This window comes from Pleurodeles waltl, chromosome 5, assembly GCF_031143425.1.
Source record: "Pleurodeles waltl isolate 20211129_DDA chromosome 5, aPleWal1.hap1.20221129, whole genome shotgun sequence".
NCBI lineage: Eukaryota > Metazoa > Chordata > Amphibia > Caudata > Salamandridae > Pleurodeles > Pleurodeles waltl.
Genome location: NC_090444.1, coordinates 1,541,662,728 through 1,541,680,628, shown reverse-complemented (window position 1 = coordinate 1,541,680,628; position 17,901 = coordinate 1,541,662,728). Strand labels below are relative to the sequence as shown.

Here is a 17,901-nt window from a genome sequence, read left to right as displayed (position 1 = left end):
TTATACAAAACAACCCTGGCTACTCTGTACTCTCACTGACTAGTATACCGTTGGTACAGTCCGCAGCGGCTTTGCCGCCCCCTGTTGTTTAGCTTTAAATTAGAATTATTCTTCCGCGTTAAAACCAAGAGATGCAAGTAAGCTCCAGTCTAATGTGTCTTTTGTTAGGAAGAAACAGCATCGCAAATTACTATTTAGAACAGTATGTTCTGTTTTTAAATGGCTAAATGAGAGAAATTGGAGGGGCGGAACGTGATCTAAAAGCAGCTATTTTAAATGTTACCTGTGTGGCACTGACGTAACGCAACTTGAGTGGGCACCTGCAAGGTATATGGAGCTTCCTCCTCCCGCCGGACTCACTCAGGAGCTCTAAGGCCACGGTACAGTGTTGGGGGTCCCCCGAAGCTCGCCCAGCCCCCCCGTTTTTGCTATGCCACTGCCATGCACGCTGTCCAAATGGATTGGATGCGGTTGGGTGCAAGAACGGTATATTCTTAGGCATGCTAAATTAATGGTAATTGTTTCTTATAAAGTTATATGGCATATTCATGGCTGTAGTACAGGGTACACGCGGAAAATATTTGAGTGTATTGAAATTGTACTTATATAGCGCTTAATACCCGACGCGGCTTTGAAGCGCATTATGGCAAGTAGCACGCTACTCGTGAGCCCAAAGTAGGTAGTCTGTCCATTGGTTATTGTGGTTAGTCTTGCATGATGAGGAAACTGTTGCATGCATTTACTCCAGTATTTTATGGTAATTAATGATTTAGGTGTGCTTATTAAGTAAGAAGCAACTAGTTATGGTATCTAAACAATTATTGGCAAAGCCAGCATGTATCGCCTATGGAAGAGATATTGGCTTTGTAAATGTGTTGTAGCTATTTTGTACTCCAGCGGGACTGTGGCTAAAATTAGAGTGGAGGTTCGTTGAGAGGAGTAGTATGTCATGGACTGGTAGAGTGGAGTGCCATAGAGGAAAGTAGAGTAGAGTGTCATGCAGTGGAGTGATGCAGAGTGGAGGGGCATAGAGTGGAGTAGTGTGTCATAGAGCAGAGTGGAATGCAGAAGTGAGGAATTAGATGGAGTAAAGTGTCATAGAGTGGAGTAGCATGGAGTAAAATTGCATAGAGGGTCGTAAAGTAGAAGGAAGTACAGTGATGTGGACCAGCCTATGTCAACTTTCTGTTGGGGCATCCATACATATCACACAAAAACCAATGTATATATCTTAACACGCCAGACCTATTAGCTTTTTAAGGTGCTTGTTAGCTGTGTCCGATAAATTAATAACCTTGAATTTCTTATGAATTCATTAGATCTGAGTGTGTTTCAGTTCTCTAATTATGAGACTAGCCCAGATGGGGTAGTGGACTTTGGAGTTCTCTAACAATCTCGTTCACCTCTTCACACCACTTTCTCTTCAGCCTCTCAGTCTGATAGAAGCCACTTATGCCATTTTTCTCCACACATCTTTCCGAAATCCTCCACCTGCATAACTCGCACTTTACCACAGTTACAGTTGGCACAAATGCAATAACATATTTATGTGCACTTTGAGGTGGGTGTAGGAGGGCAAGGATTGGCTGTGCATTCTGCATGCACACTTTTATGAATCACTGACAGTAATTGTGAGAAACCCGCTTCTGTCTCAACTTCAGAGCTTTTAATTGTGTCCTGTCACAAAAAAACACCAACAATCTGAACTCACTCACACACCTGGAGGCGACACAGTTCAAAGTATGCACTACAAGAGTCATATTTTGCATAAAACAACTATAGAAACACATCTTGAAAGAAGCAAATTCTCTTCAGAAATGCTAGATGAGGTAAACACTTGAAATCTAAATGGCGATTTTATTGCTAACATGGATTTGCAATCATTGATAAATTGATCAGTGTATTTACCAATTAAGAATGTAAATATTAAGACCATTAGGGACCTGTTTCTAGTTAAACCCACCCCATTTAAAGCCATAGATCTAGGTAAAGTAAACAAAACAATCACATCTTCTGCTCCCTGGCTGACTCTTCATGTCCCGTCTTTCACAAGGAAGGGTAACCAGATGCTCCACCTGGTTTGTTTGGGCTGTCTGTTTTTTTTTGCCATTCGCCTGGGAGTCCAAATAGACTGTCATAACAATTGTTCCTGTTTTTCTTGGAGGCAATGCCTAGAACCTTGCAGGGATAAGTAGCCAATGTTTAGCTAAGGAAGTTTGAGCGTGGTGAGTCCAGTCCAGCGGCATCCAGGATCTTTAGGTTCAAAATTAGGTCTTGGATGGATAAGGGTGTGGTTTAGAAAAGGTGTTCATATGCCAGTCCACAGGCTTCTGTTGAGGAGAGCTGGAGGCCATTCAGGATTCATGCTTTTTCTAGCCCCCTCCGGTGCAGGGCTTGCTTCTAGTAGTGTGGTGATGCACATGGCCTCAACACATTTAGCTGGTTCCATGGCTTCTCATGGACATAAAAGATAACTTCAGGAGAGGCTCAACACCAACCCCCCCCAATGAAGGCAGTTCCAGAACTTACACAACTGTGGGGCCTGTGAATAGGACTTTACAAAGGCAAAACTGAAGTGCATAGCTTGGCTGCAGCCAGAGTTTAACGAATAGTTCACACTTAGACCTTTTTTATGATTTGGAGGAGTAGGGTGAGAGGGTTTGGTCAACAGCGCAGTACATATGGGCTAAATGTGATGGCACTGTTGAGTGCTGTGAAAGGGCCTTGAGAAGTACATAATGCTGCTTGAAAATTCACTAGCATAACATCCCTTTCTGAGCACTTTCACATTACCTCACAGTGTCTGTATGATCCTCCTGTCTTAATCCCCCTATTTATCCTTTCCGGTGACAGTGCCGGGCTAAAGCCCCTCATTAAGACCATGCTAATTTAAAGCTAAAGTAGCCAGAGCCAAGCATTTGTCTCGAGCCTTAACCCCATCCCCTACAGTGCTCAATAATTTTATTGTATTATATATCTTTTCGTATTTGTGCATTTCGTTAATAACCTGACTCAGATCCATTCTCGTGCCAAGTCCTAGTACAGATTGCCGGGAAAACTTTAGAGCATTTAAGCAATGTCCCTGAAGTGTGCACTTCAGGGAGGTTGCTATAAGAGCTCCCACATCTAAGTGTTTTTGCTTTGCCTTTATGTCCTTGTGGCAGCGCAGACAGTGGATGGTGGAGGAAATTGCCCCATTTGTGTGGTTACCCCCATTTTTTGCTAGAGTTGTTTGCTGATATTTTGACTTTAAACACTGGAAGAATAAAATATTTATATGGGCTACTTTTTAAATACCATGTACACTTTCCTATGGACGTTTAAAGCCTGACTTGGGGGAGAGGGCATGTAAGTGTTAACAAGCACTGTAAAAGCCAGTAGGTCTCATCTGTGGGAACAATTGGCAATGTTTTGTAGCCATGAGGTACAGATCCGCAGGTGATTTGCAGTGCGGCTAAAAATAATTTAAGAAAGAGCTATTATGCGGTTAAGGCAGTAATGCTTTTTTGAAAAATAAAAAGCGCATTAGAGCTAGATGCATCATCTTTTTAGGTCGAATGCGCACGCGCTTGCGACCTGCTGTAATCTAGCTGTGGGCTTTAACCACGCCCATCACTTTCACTTGTTAGTGGGCTTGCCTTTCAAAAATCCCTTGATGTCATTGGTAAATGCTTTACGTTTGTCCCTCCTTGGGGCAGTTTTGTTACTGCCTTGTAGACCGACTCTGTTACATGGATAATTGCACAATTGCCTATAAACTTCTGCATGGGCAAACTACTTTTTTCTTTTTTCTCTCCCCTTCATCCTCCATGGCACTCACAGCGCCAACTCGATCGGTGGTATTAAAGCACTTTTTTTTTTAAGGTTTGAGACTAGCTAACTGCGGCAAGGGCAGGCTGTTTGCCGGAGTGTGCAGAGGCACCAGGACTCCTGTGAATGCTATTAAGTAAACTTAAGGTAGGCTGAGTTTTACAGTCCTCCCCCCCCAATGATCCAGAAGTAGCTGATGTGGTGCCATCATCTAGCGAAGTGGTTCTCAACTTCTGGTCCGGGGTCCTCTGGGGGTCCACAAAACCTCTTCAGGGGGCCCACGACTGATTAGAAAAGTAAATAATATTAAGATTAGGTCCCCATCTTTCAGTGATGACTCAGTGGGGGGGGGGCCCGGATTTTCAATAACGATTTAGTGGGGGTCCCCGGGTTCCAATAATGATAAAGTCGGGGTCCACAGAAGTGAAAAGGTTTGGAACCACTGACCTAGCTGATAGCCAACCAGGTTTTACCTCCATAAGGGTGCGTCACCTACTGCTTTCTGACCTCAGCGACTCCCCGCCTTGTCCAAGGCTCTCTTCCTGTGCAGCCACAGCAGTGATTTCTTGAGTGCACTTCAGACTTCTCCACTCCCTCCCAGTACTGTGTCATTTTCTCCGAGCCCTATCTTGGACAGGCGCTGTTGTGAGCTTCCCTGTGTGTGCAGGGTTCAGGCCAACTGCCTGGTCGGGCTCTCACTCAAGGCTTGTGCCTCCGCCCCCTGCCACTATGAGTTCGGTGAGTGTTACTGTTGCTCTCTTGTCAAGGGGGTGAGAGAGGGAGGCCAGGCCCTGAAGTGTCTTACAGTGCCCATGCAGGGGTACCCTCTCTTTTCACTTTGGAGATGGGGGCCGGAAGGGTTAGCTGCATGGATATTAGCCCTGTTAAGAGACAAAACTGCTGCCTTTTAGTTACTCGCAGACTCCCACACATCTACACCCGAAGTACTGTTTTCTTGTGTAAAAAGATGCCCTTTTCCATGGCAATCTTTAGTTTTGGGTTGTTTTAAATGTCTTTACACCCACTCAACGTGTACTTGGTGCAATCGCTGAATCATCTTGATCTGAAATGTTGTACATAAGACTAGAAGTATGGTACACACGACTTGTGCGCTGTTGACCAAACCCTCTCACCCTACTCCTCCAAATCATAAAAAAGGTCTAAGTGTGAACTATTCGTTAAACTTTGGCCAGTAAAAAAAAGAAATAGAAAAACATGTGAACAGTAGTGTTGATCAACGTAGGTGCTGCTTTATTTATGTAAGTGTGTTATGCATTTTTTTAGGGTTTTTTGTTACGTCTGAATTTCCTCTTGCTGCCTAGGACTCCCACTTTTGGCAGACATGGGAACATGCATACGCATAGCTGAGCCTCCTGTGGCCCGTGCCTCACCTCTCAGGAATGTGGCAAATTCTTTCATGCTGAGGCCCCAGGCTGCAGAAATCACCAACCACATTTTACCAGGGTCAGCGAGGACATGTTGGAGCAGAGGGATTAAGCTAGGGCCCTGTTTCTGGGGAAAACGCTGTCTGGTTGGGTCTGACTTGAAATTTTAAACCAAAATTGCTATCCTGCGAGGTTTAGTTTCTATTTTATACAAAAAATTCCCAAGGTATGGGTCGGGTGTGGTTCATGGACAACTAAGATCAATTTAGGTGCACGCATTGTAAGATTTACCATTAGAGATTCAAATTTCTAATTCATAAAAGTTTAATTTGCATCCATAAATCAAGTTACCCACCCATAATATTAAGGCAGTGTTGTGTAAAAAAGCATCAAGGGGTGGAAAGTGAAGTTCCATTGCAGGACATGGATGTTGGGCAGACGTAGCAACACCCCTCCCTGAGTTAATATTTTACATGTGGGAAACAGCATGTGCAAAATCCGTGTTACTAAATTCTTACATGTCATTGTACGCAATGTACATTTGCGCATGTTCAAATTCTTACATGGGTTGAACACCCTTGATATGTTTGGGTGACCCTTCTAGTTTATTTCTCTCATTACTCCTCCATGGCTCTCTTGTTTTAGGAATTGTGTTAGCCAGGCAGCAACTTGGCTGGTGGGGTGGTGAAAGTGGTATTCAATTGAAATTGGCATGGCAGATTTAAATTAGGATCCTAAATGGTAACATTTTCATTTTTGGCTGCAAATAGAGGAAGAAGGTAAATAGAAGTACTTTAGTTACATTCAGGGCCACTGGAATTATGTGGTAGGAAAAGACCAAATTACGAGGCAGGGTTGACCAATTTATGTGGCAATAAAAGTTCAGTTATGAATTTACAATGCCAGTAGCTCCAACTCAAGCAAATGTGAGACCCATTGCATTGCTAATGCTTGTTTTTTTATATTATCGTTAGTCATGCTGCACAGCGATCAAGCTGCTATACAGGATTGCTACAAGTCATTGCAAAAGCTAGCAATGCCTATGCTGTACAGCTTTAACAAAAGGCAATATCGGAGTCAATGGTCTCGAAGTTGATACCTATTAGTTTAGCCAGTGCTTGTAAGGTCTCAGAACAACGCCCTTGTGATTTTGAGCAAATCACTTATTCTCCCCATGTGTGAAAGAGAAGAAAAATTACATTTGACAAAACACCCTGTTGCATAAAGACAGCAGTTGTGCCCTTGACGTGGTGAAAATACATGTTGGGAGGATATAGCATCTGTTGTCACAGTAAAGGCAGATAGCAAACATCGATATCAAAGGCGGAAATGGTTTCTTTGACGTGTGTTTGTCATAGCAGAACATATCTATAAATGGCAAAAGATTCAACAAGGATGGAGGAGAAGAGGAAAAATTCAAAGTAGTACCTCAATCACAGTGCATTCAGTGCAAGGGCAGAAATCAAAGTGAAGCAATTAGCTCTTGGTCCATGCTCCTACCAAAAGAAGAGGAAGTGAAGCTAGCAAACACTGGCCAATTTGAAGGCAGCAAATAAGAGTGTCATGAAGCTAACATGTTAAGCAATGGGTGGGCTGCAAGCCCCTTGTGTACAATATCTCTCACAAGCAAGAGAGCACGCACTGTTGAAGCTGCGTCCTAAAAAGGAAGAGTTATTTTGCCAGGTTGAATTGACAGTTTTAAAACTGCACACCCAGTGTGCCAGGGAAACCTATAGACATGCTTTGCACTGTACAATGTGTGCTGCAGTCCAGTAGTGACATTTAACTTATTGGCCCTGGATACACTTTGTACCATATACTAGGGACTTGCAGGCAAGTTAAATATCCCAAGTGGGAACAGAGCCAATTTGTTGTTTTTAGGAAATGGAGCACATATACTTTACCACTGGTTAGCAGGATTAAACTGCCCAGTACCCTGTGGGCAACACAAATGGATAAGGAATTCAAATATCTGAGCAAAGAATACCATACTAAAGATGGTCACAAAGGTGGCGGCAAAACCTGGAAAGACCATCAGCATTGGCGTGATCAGCCCCTGGATGATGTTCTACCATAAAGTCCATATCCTATAGGGAGATGAACTACCACAATAGTTTGGGATTCTCACCCCACATTTACATTAGCCATCTGAGGGGTCTGTAGTCTGCCTGGAAGTGAGTCCCAAACAAGTATAGTCTCAACATATTCAGTGTCTACACCACTGCAAATGTTTCCCTCTCAGTTTCACGCCACCTCTGTTGCCTGGGGTGTATCCTCCTGCTGATGAAGGTTACAGGTTGGGCTAAGCCCTTATCGTTCAGCTGTGACAACACACCCTCAGTGCCATGCTCTGAAGCATCTGTCTGCACTAAGAATTCTTTAGGGAAGTTAAGGGCATTGAGCAGCTGTGCTGTACACAGGACCTCCTTCAGGTTGTCGAAGCCTTTGGCATACCTCTGTCCAAATCAGCCTTTTATGGGCAGCTTCTTTGAAGTTGACTCTATTAAGGGGGGTAGTAATGGTACCATAGCTCTTAACAAGTGTCCTTTATTACTCTGTGGGGTCTAGGAAGACTCTCACTTGGGCCTGGGTCTTGGGAGGCTCCAGAGACATGATCGTCCGGGTCTTGGGCTGAAGAGGCTCAATGTGGCCTCCACAACTTGGTGGCTCAGGTACTCTACTGACCCTGTCCTTTCTGCCACTTATTGGTCTTGATAATAAGGCATGCCTGTTGCTAGCTTGAATCACTTCCTCGAGGTGGTTCAGGTGGTCATCCCAGATGGAGCTAAAGACCGCAGTGTTGTCCAAGTAGGTGGCACTGAAGTTTTCTAGCCCAGCTAAGACCCAGTTGACCACCCCCTGGAAGGTTGCCAACCATTCCTTATGCCAGAGGACATCACTCTAAACTGAAAGTGGCCCTCAGGACCTCTCCTTGGCCCCATCAGTATACGGCAATCTGCCAAGTCAAAGGTACTGAGTAATTTGGCTGCCCCCAACCAATCAATGAGCTAATCATCTCTGTGGATAGAATGAGCATCAGTCTTAGTAACTAAATTGTGGCCCATGTAATCTACACAACACCAGAGTCCTGTGGTGCTCCCTGGAGGGACAGCTTTGGGTTCCATTGCCACTGGACTGCACCAGGGAATCCAGGAGGGCTCAATCGCCTCCAAACCCAGATGACCTCTCCTTTACGTTCTTTCATCTCATAGGGCCTGATCTACTGGTCTTTCAAGTAACTTGGCCCCACAGACCTAATCCCATCTCATTTTGGCCAGGCTCTTTCTCCGCCAGAGTGGCCTTCTGGTCAGTGCTTCATGATCTTCTGGCTGGCCTCCATGTTCTCTGTGACTTTTCCAGAAGAGTTTCATCTGAGAATAGAGGGCCAACACATAGGTCACAACATCTTGAGGGGTTTCTTGGGAGATTGCTTCCACTCCTCTTTTACAGGACTAAGAGACCCGCGCACAGGGTGGGTATATAGAGGTTCAAAGGGGCTGAACCCCAATCTCTTGTGAGGGACCTCCCTGTATGCAAAAAGAAGACCTGGTAATAGAATGACCCAATTTTGCCTCAAGGACTCTGATAGGCCCGTGTTAATACCTTTCGGGGTCTTACAGAATTTTTTAACAAGCCTTGGTCTGGGGTTGTATGGTACAGAAAACCTGAAGGTTACGCCACACTCTTCCCACATGGACTTCATGTAAGCAGACATGAAGTTGATGCCCCTGTCTGACAGAACCTCCTGGGAGAATCCAAGACAGGTAAATATCCCCATCAGTGCCCTGGTCACCGTGGGCTCAGTCACCAACATCATGGGTATGGCCTCCGAGTACCAGGTGGCATTGTGCACCAAGACTGTGGCAAACCTGTTGTCCAAAGCAGTCTTGGGGTTCAGAGGCCCTACAGTATCAATGCCAACCCTTTCGAAAGGTGTTTCCAGTACAGGGAATAGAAGCAGAGGGGCCTTACACTTTACCCCTGACTTACAGCTCCCCTTGCAAGTTAATCATGATCTGCCCAATGAGTTGGACTACATTCTCATCCAGGGCTAATAAGTGGGTGACCAGTAGTTCAAAGGTTAAGGCGTGCCCCAGATGTCTGCCAGGCTGATAGCATGAGCCAACCCCAGTAGGAAGGCCTGGAAACACTTGAAGAGCTCTAACACATGGGTTGACCCAGGCTCTGGGACCTTAGGCTCACTTCCTTACAGTAGACCAGTCTCCCAGTAAATGAGATGATCACTAGAGGTGTCCCCAGCTGCCTATTTCCTGGCCTACTGTCATAGACCCTCAAAAATAGGGTGTTTCCTCTGTGCTGTGCAGAACTTTGCCTGGGGGTGGCCCCCCCCCTTTCAGTTTGCCACCTGGCTAACTCAGGTCGGTGTCCCAGTACAGCAATGTCTTTCACCTTCACAACCAGCCTTCTACCTGAGTGTAGGAAATTTTGGGGCAGGTTTTCCACTCCCCCTGTCCTTCTTAGCAGGCACCAGAGCCTCTTTTTTTCAGACTCCAGGTCCTTCTGACTCCCCTAACAGACTGCTGTGGATCATGGGGTCAGACACACCTTCTCAGGCAATCCATTCTCCTAGTGAGACCCTCCCCCCTCAAAAAAAAAACTAACTAGGGAAAACTCCTCCTTGAGCACTACACTGACTATTTGCCAGGTAGGGCCTTAAGTCGGGAGGGGGGCTGCTTCTGTCTAGGCCAGATGGCATTCCCCTTAGAGTGCCCATACTGGTAACATTCATGGGACTATGGACGAAAGGTGCCCAAGGAACTTATTCCCATAAAAAACACTCTTCTGTTGATATGTGGGTATGCACTAATACGCCCAAAAGATTCCAGGGTGGTGATCCCCAAAAAAGGGGTGGCAGGCACACATAATGGAAAGGAGTGGAACAACAAGCCTCAAAAAGAAAAATCCTGAGGGCCCAAAACTTCTCGCAAGGGGAAAGAGTCCCAACCCCCTACTGACAAACAGGAAAGTAGGAACCCAGGTGGGAAGATACCTTTTGAGAAGGGTAACGCTTTGATTGCCAGAAGCCAGGGCATAGAATTAGAGGGGGTACTTCATGCCCCAAGTAAAAGTTTAACATGGGTGGCCACTCCACATGAGTGATTAGTATAGTCATGGGGGAGGATTACTGAGAGGAAGCCTCAATAGCCTTTAGTTGGGAAGCAGACCCAAAAGGTAAACTGGTGATCCCTGAGGGTGGTTGGAATCACTTTCACAGGATCGCAGTTAATGGTGTTCTTGTCACTGCTCTGAGAAATACAAGTGCCAGTTAAACCATGGTGGTGGTAAAGATGAATTCCCCAGATCTGTATCTGTCATGAGAGTTTTGCACGGTAAGGAATGCCCATGGGTGCGAATCTGTCCGACCTGTGACCTTGGTATCTCTAGAATGGGAAGGAATACGCACCTAAATGAGGATAGTTTTCAGTCCTGACCTAACCTCTAGGCCGTATTCTTGGCAGTGAGCTCCCACAGACAAAAAAATTATCTTGGTTGGGCAATTGCCCAGGGCGCCCAGGAAACACGGATATCTGGGGGCACTGTGCCTGAGCAAAAGCTACAGAGGCCCCGGAGAAGAGGAAAGAGTAGTAGATGGTGGACACCCATAGTAGGAGGACCAGAAAACCAGAGGTTACCTTCTCTGAAGGAAGAAGATTCTAAGACTCACTCTGGTGAGGTCACTGTAGATCTAGAGGTGCTGCCTTACTGTCACAGCGACCAGAGACAGGGGACTCAGACTAGACACACTCCTCCAAGACATCAACAGTGTGTGTCACTCTTGCGGAGGGCTGTGCACCCACCCTAGAAGTCCTGGATTTCCAGGTACCTACTAAGTTCTTAGAGTACAGGCCCTGATAGGCCAGAAGTGAGAGTGGAAACCCGAGGTTGTAGCCCACCGTCTTAAACTGCCTAAGAGGCCAAATGAATCTCGGGGCCAAGGGGGTGACTCCTTACCAGCCCCCAGGCTGGAATTGAGGCCTTTCCAGCCACCAGATTGGATCTTCTACTTGTGGGAGGATGGCTGGGAGCCTGGTTTCTGACAATGCCATCTGTCAGTGGTCTCAGATGGTTACTTCCCTTTGGAGTAATACTGGCCCTCACTCTGGGACAGAAGCCTTACCTGGGAGCTGAGATGGGCCATACCACATTTGTCACCATGGTAGTATTGTTCACTTGCTGGGTCACCTCTGTGGGTATATTAGAGTTAGCTCTATCTCAGGTAGGGGTCTGCAGATAAAAAGGATTCTCCATGGACCAGGATAGGGGTTGGGGCTGAGCTTGACAGAGGAGCAGCACTGTCAAAGGCAGAATTTGCAGGAAGGACTTATACTGTTGAGGAGCTCCAACTTTCCATAGGGAGTGGACTTCACAGGAGTGTGTGAGGCTTGACTTGACCTTGCAAGTGCATAGGGCATTTCCACATATTTCTGTTGAAAATAAAGATGAGCTGGCAAGGAAATGGTTGTTTGTTGGCCATTTAGCTGGGGGAGGTGCTATGTGGGGAAAATGCCCCTTTTTGCGTTGTCACCCCCTATTTTTTTCTAGATTTCGTGGGTGGTGGTTTGACTCTGGTGCACCATGTATGCTCTGACTCTTGAAACATGTCAAACTGGCTCCGGTCCTGATTGGTATGTTTAGCTTGCCTGCCTGCCCCTAGTATTGGTCACAAAGTGTACCCACAGCCTGTTGGTTTATTGTAACTAGTGGACTGCAGCACATAAGCTGTGCATTGTCACTTTAGTGGTGATGCAATGCCTCTAGGCCTGCCCATGCAGACTCGATGTGCATTTTCAGAACTGTCGATTCGACCTGGAAAAAAAACCTTTTGCCAAACAAAACCTTCCTTTTAATACTTACAGGTCCCCTCCCCTTAGGTAGGCCCTAAATACCTACATGGCAGGTGTTAGAAATGGGGTTTTTGGTTGGCAGTCAGGTTGCCCTCTGTCCAAGCAAGAACCCTCACTCTAGTCAGGGTAAGTCACACACAATCCAAAATCAGCCTGTGCTCACCCTCCGATAGCTTGGCACGAGCAGTCAGGCTTAACTTAGAAGGCAATGTGTAAAGCATTTGTGCAATGAATCCTACAATACCATAATATAACACCACAAAAACACACCACACAGTGTTTAGAAAAATATATAATATTTATCTGGGTATTTGCAGGTCAAAACGATCAAAGTTGCAATATAAATTTGTAAAGATATCACTGAAAAGTGATATAAAGTGTCTTAAGTCTTTAGAATATAAACAAAGTCTCTTTCAAGCACAAGTACCTGGTTTGGAGTGGAAAAATCTCCTCAGAGGGCCACAAAGGAAGAGGTGCGTGGAAAAAGGGTGTGTGTGTCGATTTCTCCCCAGCACACACAGACTTGCGTAGTTCTTTTCCACGCTGGGAAGTCGTGCGTCGTTTTCCGGCGCGCGGACAGTCTCTTTCTGTGGGTCGCGGGGATTAACAGATGTCCCGGGTCTGTGCGTGGATTTTCCTGCTTGTTTTCCGGCTGCGCGTCGTTCTGCGGGGCTGCGCGTCGAAATTACGATCTCACGGCAGGCGTCGCGCCGATTTCTTCTCTAGAGGTCGGGCGGCGTTGTCCTTGCGAGGCCATGCGTCAAAGTTTTGATCTCACGGCAGGCGTCGCGTCGATTTCTCCTCTAGAGGTCGGGCGGCGTTGTCCTTGCGAGGCCGTGCGTCAAAGTTTTGATCTCACGGCAGGCGTTGCGTCGATTTCTCCTTGGAAGTCGGGCGGCGTTGTCCTTGCGAGGCCGTGCGTCAAAGTTTTGATCGTCCCGAAGGCGTCGCGTTGATCAGCATAGGTGTGCGGTGTTTTTCTTGCCGCGGAACAAGTTGTGCGTCGAAAATTTCAGCGCACGGAGCGTCCAAGTGAAAAAGGGAAGTATTTTTGGTCCTGAGACTTCAGGGAACAGGAGGCAAGCTCTATCCAAGCCCTTGGAGAGCACTTTTACAGCCAGACAAGGGTTCAGCAAGGCAGCAGGCCAACAGCAAGGCAACAGTCCTTTGTAGAAAAGCAGACAGGTGAGTCCTTTGAGCAGCCAGGCAGTTCTTCTTGGTAGGATGTAGTTTCTGGTTCAGGTTTCTTCTCCAGCAAGTGTCTGATGAGGTAGGGCAGAGGCCCTGTTTTATACTAAGTTGTGCCTTTGAAGTGGGGGTGACTTCAAAGAGTGTCTAAGAAATGCACCAAGCCCCCTTTCAGTTCAATCCTGTCTGCCAGAGTCCCAGTGGGGGGTGTGGCAGTCCTTTGTGTGAGGGCAGGCCCTCCACCCTCCCAGCCCAGGAAGACCCATTCAAAATGCAGATGTATGCAAGTGAGGCTGAGTACCCTGTGTTTGGGGTGTGTCTGAGTGAATGCACAAGGAGCTGTCAACTAAACCTAGCCAGACGTGGATTGAAGGGCACAACAAGGTTTTAGTGCAAAGAAATGCTCACTTTCTAAAAGTGGCATTTCTAGAATAGTAATATTAAATCCGACTTCACCAGTCAGCAGGATTTTATATTACCATTCTGGCCATACTAAATATGACCTTCCTGCTCCTTTCAGATCAGCAGCTGCCACTTCAACAATGTATGAGAGCAGCCCCAATGTTAGCCTATGAAGGGAGCAGGCCTCACAGTAGTGTAAAAACGAATTTAGGAGTTTTACACTACCAGGACATATAACCACACAAGTACATGTCCTGCCTTTTACCCACACAGCACCCTGCTCTAGGGGTTACCTAGGGCACACATTAGGGGTGACTTATGTATAGAAAAAGGGGAGTTCTAGGCTTGGCAAGTACCTTTAAATGCCAAGTCGAAATGGCAGTGAAACTGCACACACAGGCCTTGCAATGGCAGGCCTGAGACAAGGTTAAGGGGCTACTGAGGTGGGTGGCACAACCAGTGCTGCAGGCCCACTAGTAGCATTTAATCTACCTGCCCTAGGCACATGTAGAGCACTCTACCAGGGACTTACAAGTAAATTAAATAGTCAATCATGGATGAACAAATCAGTAGTACAATTTACACAGAGAGCATATGCACTTTAGCACTGGTTAGCAGTGGTAAAGTGCCCAGAGGTCAAAAGCCAACAACAACAGGTCAGGAAAAAATAGGAGGAAGGAGGCAAAAAGTTTGGGGATGTCCCTGTCAAAAAGCCAGGTCCAACATGACCCCCTACCAGCCTAAAGCCAGGGGAGAACAATCACTATCCTGATGTACTTCCCTGTTTGAGGCGACAGAACAAGGTCCCAGGCCCACAACAGCAGGGGCATGCTCCAGTTCTTCGCCTTCCTGACTCCAATTGGATCCCTCTGTCCATACTCTCAGGGCCCACTAAGCCAACCCATGGGGAACCTTTCTTCTTACCTGCGGATCCCATCTGTGCAGCACCTAACCTTACTTTGCTCACAGATGTATCCCAGGAGCAGGATAGTACCACCATGACCAACACAGTGGTGTTGCCCACTCTACCCCCGGGGTGTGACACTTGTCCCCTCCCCAGGGATAACTCTGTCCACCCGGACAGCAAGCCACAGTGGTTACTGACAGCTGCCAGGGATGAGAGCCAGGCCCCAGGCCTCTCAAAACTCTCCCATCACTGTGGCTGTGGAGAGTGGGGGGCGGTAGCCCCAGGTGCTGGGCACCCTTTAACCACTCTCCCTTCCACCAGGTCAGGGATGACAGCCTGAACCTTGTCCTCCCCTCTGGGGCTCTGTACCCTCCCTCCTGGAGCGGTACCCCCAGAGTCCCACATGGTCAGGGTGCTTATAGAAGTCGCCCTGTACCATTCCTCCACCAGGTCAGGGATGACAGCCTGAACCTGGTCCTCCCCTCTGGGGCTCTGTACCCTCCCTCCTGGAGCGGTACCCCCAGAGTCCAACATGGTCAGGGTGCTTATAGAAGTCGCCCTGTACCATTCCTCCACCAGGTCAGGGATGACAGCCTGAACCTGGTCCTCCCCTCTGGGGCTCTGTACCCTCCCTCCTGGAGCGGTACCCCCAGAGTCCAACATGGTCAGGGTGCTTATAGAAGTCGCCCTGTACCATTCCTCCACCAGTGCCGGGCTGTTAACCTGCAACTCGTCCTCCAACCTGGGGTCTGTACCTTCAGGTTGGACTAGGGCCCGGGGTGAGGCTGCCCTCCCTTCTGGGGTCCAGCACCCTCCAACTAGGAGTGGCCTCCTCAGAAGACAACATGGTAGGGGCACTGTTATCAGTAGCCCCTCCCTCCAGGTCCGAGGGGACACCCTGAACCTGGTCTTCCAGCCCAGGGTCTGTACCCTCAGACTGGATCACTGCCTGGCACGCCAGGACTTCCTGGAGGGCACACTGACCCTCCACCAGGTCAGAGTTTAACCTCTGAACCTGGTTCTCCAACCTAGGGTCACCACCCTGAGGTTGGGCCACTGCCTGGCACACCAGGACTTTCTGGGAGGCACTCCTACCGCCCACCAGGTCAGTGGTTAACCTCTGAACCTGGTTCTCCAACCCAGGGTCACCACCCTGAGGTTGAACAATTGCCTGGCATGCCAGGACTTTCTGGGGGGCACACCTACCCCCCACCAGGTCAGAGTTTAACCTCTGAACCCGGTCATCCAACCCAGAGTCAACACCCTGAGTTTGGACAACTGCCTGGCATAGCAGAACTTCCTGGGAGGCACACCTACCTCCCACCAGGTCAGAGGTTAACCTCTGAACCTGGGTATCCAACCCAGAGTCACCACCCTGAGGTTGAACCATTGCCTGGCATACCAGGACTTTCTGGGGGGCACACCTACCCCCCAACAGGTCAGAGTTTATCCTCTGACCCTGGTTAGCCAACCCAGAGTCACCACCCTGAGGTTGAACCATTGCCTGGCAGGCCAGGACTTCCAGGGAGGCACACCTACCTCCCACCAGGTCAGAGTTTAACCTCTGAGCCTGGTTCCCCAACCCAGGGTCACCACCCTGAGGTTGGGCAATTGCCTGGCACGCCAGGACTTTCTGGGGGGCACACCTACCTCCCACCAGGTCAGAGTTTAACCTCTGAGCCTGGTTCCCCAACCCAGGGTCACCACCCTGAGGTTGGGCAATTGCCTGGCACGCCAGGACTTTCTGGGGGGCACACCTACCCCCCACCAGGTCAGAGTTTAACCTCTGAACCTGGTCATCCAACCCAGAGTCAACACCCTGAGGTTGGACAATTGCCTGGCACAGCAGGACTTCTTGGGAGGCACACCTACCTCCCACCAGGTCAGAGTTTAACCTCTGAACCTGGGTATCCAACCCAGAGTCACCACCCTGAGGTTGAATCTTTGCCTGGCATGCCAAGACTTCCTGGGGGGCACTCTCACCCCCACAAGGGACACACCGTCCCCAAGGGCCACACAAGAGTCTGGTTGGCACAGGTCTCCCAACCTCTGCCCATCCGGCAGAGTCTGGGTTTCCCCCAAACCAGAAACGGTTTCACCTGGGTCATTCCTGGGGGGCTCTGCTCTCAGAGCTGACCCCTGACTCTCAAGGTCCTCCACTGGGGTCTTCAACCCCCTCTCAACCCTATGTCTGGACTTCTGCACCCCCTCACTAGGAGGGGTACTGCCAGACACCAGAACTGTTGGGATGCTGGCTACAGTCACCCCCCCAAGTTCTTCTGACACTGCGGGGCTTCCCTCAAAAGGTGGCCCTACGGTACAGGCTAGGCTTCCCTCCTGGTGTTCCCTAATGGGACCCTCTAGGACCTGGGCCCTACCTGGGACACTACAATCCTTTCCCACCTCGCTCGGTTGGGAACCACCTAGACCACTCCCTTCAGGAGCACCCCCAAATGCCTCTTCAGACTCTCTGGTACTCACCCAGAAGTCTGCCTCCATTGTAAGTTCCCTGGGGTCAGAGAACTCACACTCCACCTGGTGTTGGCGTAGCTCTGGAAAATAAGGACCAGACATATGCTCTCCAGCAATTACATCACTCTGCCCTTCACATGTATTAACCACAGTACCCTTCACCCAACCACCCAGTAACTCAACCTTGGAAAAGCACTCTACCTCACCCTCCTGAGACTGGTGAGACAGTATCTGTCTGTCCCTGACACTCAACCCATACTCTTCTGGGATGTCTCTACACTCTATATCCAGGACGTCCACCAGGGGGGAACCCTTTTCTCTGTCACTCTCTGCTAGAGTCAGTAAAGTGTCCCTCCCCCCAGTAGGAATATGACTCCCTGTGCCAGTTCCCCAATCCTTCTCAGGGACCCTGTGCATAACGGGAACTACCTCATACCCTTGAACTGCCTGGGGTGTGTCAACTCCCTTCTTCAAGTTGGGCACCACATCTCTGGGCTTGTGCCCTTCTTCAGCAGTACTAGATGCAAGATTTTTGCTGCCACCATCTGAACTGGACTCAGCCCTTCCGGCCTCCAGTTTCAGCTCTTTACAGCTCAGCTCTTGAGCTGCAATCTTTTCTTCTTCCAGGGCTAAGAGTCTTTTTGCCTCAACCCTTGCAAGATACTCCTCTAATTGTTGCTCCTGTCGCCTTTGACTTCGGAGCCATTCATCTATCTCTGGGTCTCTTTCCTCATCTGAGTATTCTTCCTCCTCTTTTGAGCAGTCTTCCTCCTCATGTGCGTAGTCCTCCTCCTCATCTGAGGGGTACTTAGTCATTTGGTTTCTTGCTGCCTCTCTCTCTGCCCATCTTTCCTCCCCCCAGACTATGTAG

At 48.3% G+C, this 17,901-nt stretch overlaps 1 protein-coding gene across 4 annotated transcripts in view; it reads left to right on the top strand.

The window, feature by feature from the left end:
- The window catches only part of FBXO25 (F-box protein 25), a 343,865-nt gene that overhangs the window by 615 nt on the left and 325,349 nt on the right, over window positions 1–17,901 (top strand). The window lies entirely within an intron of this gene.